Source organism: Elaeis guineensis, chromosome 3 (genome assembly GCF_000442705.2).
Source record: "Elaeis guineensis isolate ETL-2024a chromosome 3, EG11, whole genome shotgun sequence".
Lineage (NCBI taxonomy): Eukaryota > Viridiplantae > Streptophyta > Magnoliopsida > Arecales > Arecaceae > Elaeis > Elaeis guineensis.
In genome coordinates, this window is record NC_025995.2 from 75,474,783 (window position 1) to 75,482,282 (window position 7,500).

Genomic DNA, 7,500 nt, shown 5'->3' on the forward strand with positions numbered 1-7,500 from the left:
GAGCATAACCCTTAAAGGAGACTGACAGACTTACAAACCCCATCATGGATCGAACTATGTCTAACAAAGTTGATTCCAATAAGAGAGAATCTTATTTTCTTCTAGATATGTCAAAAACTCACGGAAAGGCATTCTCCTCTTTGGTCTGATCGAAGAGCTTCAATGCTCTTTCTAGTTTGTTCCTCTATCTTATGATGGAATTATTTGAATATTTTAAATAATCCAAATTTATGATAAACATGTTCGTAGGTCTAATACATTAGTATGTATCAGATTTAGAATATCATTGGCTCGTTCACTTTTCCAGCAAAAGGTGACTCGGTCATCTTACTAAGAAAATAGGATTGACAAATTGACAATAATTTATAGTCATTGACTTCAAAAATTATCCTGTTGATCCTATTCTTGTTTACATGATCGAGCCTAAATTGCCAAAGGTAGAAATCTATGACATTATCTACTCTAAGGAGTTTGTTTAATGGTTGCGTACAGTACACCAACAGACAGTGTAAATGTCATTTCTTAGTTGTCCGCATGATTTTAATATCACTCATAATGATATCACAAAAATCATTAGATAATAATGACAATCACTAAAACGATATTGTTAGAATCGAAAATAGGCTCGACAATTCCTAAAACCAAGATTGGAACATAACTTCTAACTCCAATGTTCAGGAACCTCTTACGATTTTCAAACTTTCTACTAACCTGAAGTCGTTGCAACAATTTGCATTGACTTTCGATATCCAATATCTAGGTAGTAGTGTCATAGATAGAGAAATTATAAGGTGTTATCATATAAGTATCTTATCCAGCAATTCTTTGCTGATTTCTCTTCCTTAACCTATTCAGATCAAGAGATTCTACTAGACTAAGTTAACCTTAGACTCTTTTGTCAGTTCGAGCTCTTCAGTCCAAGCATGACTCTTTTGTACCTTCTTTTTTCAAAGATTATTGCCCCACTAAAGATACATCTTTAGAGGTGCAAAATAACTCCTTCAACATTTGAAGGATTTTCTCTCACTGAGTATCATCGAATTTACAACTAAATTCGTATTCTTCACTGCTCTCAAAAATATCACATGGTGATACGATCATATGGCCACTTCTAATAAGTGTCTTTGATTGCATCGTATGTGTTGGACGTGGAAACTTCAGGTGTTGGATCCATAATCATATGTAGGATCCATTCAAACTCTAAAACTATTTGCAACTTCTGATACCATCTATCAAAGTTGGGTCCTATAAATAAGTCACTGTCAAACAGTGAACAGAGCAATGGACATCTAGCCATAACTGAAAGAAAATACAAGATCTCTATGTTTATGAATTGATTAAGCCTAAAGACTTAGACTTTAGTCTAAAGATTCTCTCACTATTTTAGTCAAATTGGTAGCCTCTACCTCTAATCCGAAGAATTACTCTAATTCCTTAGCAGATACTAGAATCCACACAGACTACACATGAGTCCGACTTTGGTCGGCTCACCCATGTACATCTATGGGTAGGTTTTTAACCAATTATTTCACCAAATAATTTTTAGTACTTGATTTAGCCCCAAATAACTTTTCAGTTGACTTTGGTCTCTCTGCAAGCCCTAGTTAGGTCTAATCATTAACATGATCATACTTACGAATCCAACTATCAAATAATCAGATCCGACTTTGACCGGCTAACCTGACCACTGACAGAGAGACTCGACTAAGTCATCATATTATTGAATGATAATTCCAATAGCAGATGAACACCAAGCCTTTGGGCCTCCAATGATCATCATACTAATGGATCCATTATCACACAACTTAATGGGAGGCTATGATCTAGTTATCTCTATAACTAGCTCATTTTATAGACCTAATAATTTAGAAGATTTAATTTATGAGTCAAGAGAAGAAAAGAGATCAACCAGTAAATCACAATCCTCTCACTGACTTCACCAAGTCATTGAATTGGATTAAGATCATGCTGGTTGAACTGATACCTAGATCAGTCACACTGATCAACCTTAATGGTATGGGTCAACTCAAATCACTTAGCGGTCTAATCAAGACATAATCCATCAAATTGGCCAGGTAAGTGAGATTAGTGGAAGGGTCTGCTCCGCTTACCTTAGACACCATCAAAATGGCCAGGTAAGCCACTCTCAATTAAAAACTATCGGTCGGAATGTTGAACTTATCTTAGATATTAATTGGTTAATTAGTTTTGATTTAACCAACTTAATAATTCAGATTCAACCACTGAGCCATAATCAAGGTTCATTTGATCTAATCAAAGATATGGATTTGACCATCTATAACTATTGTATTCGTTCTAGAGAAATTATGATTTAATCTAATTTAATATTTTGTTAGATTTAATCAATTTTTCTGGTTAGTCCACTAATTTTTTGATTCTAGCCTTAGGTCTAATCCAATTAAAAGGATCTAATTTGAGCTAATCCATGCTCTCATGTTTTATGCAATGTTATTAGATCTTAAATCATAATTCTAGATCTAATCGATTTTACACTTAATTTTTAATTAAGTTTCAGTATTAACATGGGTTTAGATTTAGATTTGAAATAATTTCAACCTTTTTATTTTGTAAATAATTTATAATAAATATTATGCAAAGATTTTTTACTCTAAAACTAGATCTACTCAATCAACATTGAGCCAGCTGCACAAAGAGACTGAGTCAACATAGTTCAAAATTGGGTTGGCTCAATAATTGTACGAGCATATTTTAGATCTGAAAAATCTTGTATAATTTTAAAATAAAATCAATCATAAATATCTTTTAGATCATATATAAAACTTTTTATGATTTGAGATTTTATTTTTTTACGATTAAAATAATTTTAATCACATAGATTAGATATCTTACATTTCATACAACTTTGTATCACATATAATAAACCTAGGATTTCAAGATCTAAGATTTTGTAAAAAAATAAGTTTTTTCTTTTGCATTCTTCTTCATGGAATCTAATCACATGGCACCCCTACATGTCATAAGAGCATCCCATCGAATGAGAAGAGAGGACCTTTAAACCTTTCTTGCTCCTATGATCGGACGGTCTGGTGATCAACCCAATCTAACTACTTGCTACTTGGATCATCTAATCTAATCACATATCACATATCCATGAATTTAGATCTAATCTAAATTACATCAGATCTAATTATAACTTTAGATCATATCTAAATCAGATCATAAACAACACATAAAATACATAAAATTAAATTTTATCAATGATCAGCACAAACTAAGATAACCTTTTCACTGTAAGGGGTAAACCATACAGCAGGACAACCTTATGTCAGTTTGTCCGATCAATCATTAATTAAATTTAGATCAATATCATATATCAAATCTAAATAAAATTAAATTTTAGATTTAATATACATATATAACATGTCATAACAAACCTAGGCTCTGATACTACTGTTAAAAAATGTAGGCAATTTCATGCATGTATTTTGAAATTTTTTTGAATAAATTACAATAGAAGATAATTAGATTAATCAAATTAATCTAACATATATATGATCTAATCATCAAATCAACCTACTCTAGGATCTATGACATGATATGTTGCATATAAAATCTGAAAAATATTGAAGATAAAATCAGCATGCATACATGTAAGCAGTAGATCATATCTACTTCTAATCTGAGTTCAGAACTCGATACCTGAGCATGGATCGATAATCATCATTGTTAAGAGATATAGTAGAGAGGATTCTTACTGATTGTTCACAACTGCACATGCATCCGGCCTCTATGGAAAGTCCACTCGAAGCTCCGATCTGATCGGTCTTCTCGGAAGTGCTAGCTCGCATGAAGACCTTCTTCTTGACTGATCTGGATCTTTTTTTCAAATCTTTAAAATTTTTTTAGAGATTAAAGATAGACTTCTAGAGGAGATGAAGAGGTGAAAGAAATATAGAGAAGAAAATAATTTTTTTCTTATTTTTTCTCTCTTCGTAAACGCTGAGGAACAAAACCCTAGAAACCTGATTTTTGCGCACACCCTAAGAGAAGAGGACCCTCCTCTATTTTTCTACATCAAGAACTCATGGCCCAAGACCCTCAACATGTAGAGAAATCTTTTTACTCTCTTACACATTCAAAATAAAAATAAAAACCCCTTTTTATAGGCATGTAAGAAATAAGGGTGAAGAGTCCTAGAGATCATAAACTCTTGATGTGTTGTCGCCCCTACTCAAAAATTCACACCAAAATATGTAAAAAAAATATGGGATGCCCCTTTCCATATTTTTTTTATAGTAAATCAATTTTTTAAATAATTTTTCATAAAAAATATCCTCAAAATATTGCACATATAAAGAGAAAAAAATAAGTTGGTGGCAAGGTCTTAGAGATAATGTCAAACATTATCTATATGGTATCCTATTTCAAATTAGATTTGAACATACCATTTAAAACTTGATCCTATCCAAATTAGGATGTGGGATAGAGAAGGGAAAAGACTCTTTGGCATGAAAAAATCTCATGCAAAAACTATTTGTGCATGAGGATATATGGCGCCAAAGTGGGAGGTGCATGGGAGAAGAGTCCTATTCCAATAAAGACTCTTAATTTTTTTATTTGAATCCAAACCAAATCACATCTGGTTTAGTCCAAATAAAATATATGAAATTCAATCTAATTAGATTTATAAATTTTTAATCAAATTCTAATTATTATGTATCAATGATGATCTTCAACTTGCTAGGCTCAAAAAAAATTAACTCTACTAACAATTGGCCTCAACTAGCAAGACTTTAAAGAAACTAGTTTCTGATATGTGGCTAATGATCAATACTATTAGCCAAACTCAAATCATAGTCAAATTAGAGACCATATAAGAAGCTATTTTAATTGATTTCTATGAAACATAAGCATACTCGCTCAAAGATATATGTAGTAAATCTAGAATTTCACATATCAATACTACTTTCATGTGATATTTAAACAGAATCTGATGCAGATATCTTAGCTGGAACAAATCTTGATTTGAGAAAATGGATCCGAAAGCTCAAGAAACTGGGCTGACTACTCCTAATCCTATCAATTTTGACACTATTAAGCTGGAACGGTTATAACATTCTCATTCGATATCAGAATCACTATTATGACCCCCTTTTAAAAAGCTCTTTTCGTGCTCTATGAGGCTGGTGCTTCACCACCACTTTCAATTTTAAAGCCTAATTTAATTATTTGACAGATCAACAGAAACTTGGAAAAATCCTAATCTAATTGAAAGTTTTAATCCTTATATTAATCTTTTTTCTATTTTATTTCAAATTTTTTTTGCTATTAGGTTAGGGCTTTTACACTATAAATAAGGCCCTTTTTGGATAATGTTGTCATCAATTTTAGTTTATTTCATGATTATTGAATCAAAACTTCAAAGAAGAGAGTTTGTTCTTCTTTTGCCATTTTTCTTTGTTTCATGCATCTTTTGTCTCTCTCCATCAAAACATGACCTAGGCTACATCAGTTGGTATCAGAGCCTAATGATCTTTGAGTGATAATTCTTTCCTGTAGTCCTGATGGTGGATGGTGATTGCAAAATGAACTAACCTGCAAATCAGACAGTGCTAGCTCATGATGAAATCATGCAGCAGGAGCAGGATCTGATGATTGAGTGCAAAGATTTGAGAAAATAGGTGATAGAACTGACTATGCATCTCATGCAATTGAAAACTTGGGAGGTGAGATTTGAGGCTAATCCAAAAAATCACAGATCTGATGAAGAGACTTTAGATTTTGAGAACCCCTTCCATAGGGATATTATCACCCACCGACATGAAGGCCAAGATGATGCATTCAAGCATTCAACCTGTTGGTTCAATTTTATTAGAGTAGATCTACCTAAATATTCGGATAATCTATAAATGGAGGTGTTCCTCGATTGGTTGGATCAGATCAAATGCATTTTCGAGTATAAGGAGGTCCCAAATGACAAAAAGGTGAAACTTGTCATGCTAACATTGATGAGTTAGGCTTCTACCTAGTGACAACAGCTGAAAAAGATCAGAAAACATAAAGGTAAGCAAAAGATCTAGGACTGGGAGAATATGAAGAAGGCATTATGGGAGCAATTTTTATCCTTCAACTACACATAGTCCCTATACCAACACCTACAAAATCTCAAACAAAGATCTAGATCCATGGATGATTACATGAAGGAGTTCTATCAACTAGTGGTCAAAAACAATCTATCAAAGAGCGAGGAGCAGATGGTGGTGAGATATCTAGGTGGGTTAAGGCAATCAATCCAAGATGTTTTAAGGCTCCACTCCTTATGGATTATCAAAGAAGCCTACCATCACGCTATAGTTGCTGAAGAACAGCTATGATGTAGGCCTATGCCTAGGCCTGATCCTTCCCTATAAGGCAGCCACACATCGAAGAGAAGGAGATATGCAGTGCAACCCAGTTTCTATCCCTCTTGTTTGTAGTGCTGTTAAGATGAGGTCCTTTAAGCCAACTCCGAGTGGGTCTTCTATGTTATGATGCTACAACTATAGCGAGATCAGGCATATGCGAAGCAAATGTAAGAAGCCTGCTAGTCAGTCTAGAAAGCATTTCTTGATAGAAGAAGAGGAGATATCTGAAGAGGTTCAAGAGCCTATCTATGATGAAGGAGGTGAAGAGAAAAATGATTTTCTGCTATTTCAGGATAAAGGAGAGGCTCTAGTTATTCAAAAGAGCATGCTTGCTCACAAAAAGAAGGAGAAAGAAGACTAAAGGCAGACCAACTTCTTCCACACTACTGCATCACCAAAAAAAGGTCTGCAAATTTATCATCGATGGAGGTAGCTACAAGAACATCATCTCTTAAAAGATCATCTCTAAGCTAAATCTAACCAACAAAAAGCATCCTCAGCCATACAAGCTTTCATGGTTCTGAAAAGGAAGTAAAGTAATTGACAATAGTCACTGCCTTGTATCATTTTCCATCAGACAAAAATATTTCGATAAGGTTTGGTGCAACGTCATTGCCATGGATGTGAGCTATCTACTTTTGAGAAGGCTTTTATAGTATGATCATAGGGTCACTTATGATGGTTGCCGAAATACCTACATATTCTAGAAGGACTGTCAAAAGATTACTTTAACACCGATGAAGAAGGAAGATCTGCTTATACCAAAATTAGAGACCAGCATTAACCTTCTGATAAATTACTCTTACTTGCAGAAAGTATTGAAGTTTTCAAACTTGAGGATGAGTTCTTTCTATCCTGGAGAGTATGATGCATACGTCTTAACTGGTGCAAACTATGATTTGAAGAAACAGACTCGAAAGGTCAAAGAAACTAGGTTGACTACCCTTAATTCGATCGATTTTAACACTGCTAGCTAGAATAGCCATAACTTTCTCATCTGGAGTCAGAATCACTATTATGAATCCATTTCGGAAAGCTCTTCTTGTACAATATAAGGCTGGTACTTCGTTGCCACTCTCAATTTTGGAGCCTAATTTAATCATTTGATAGATCA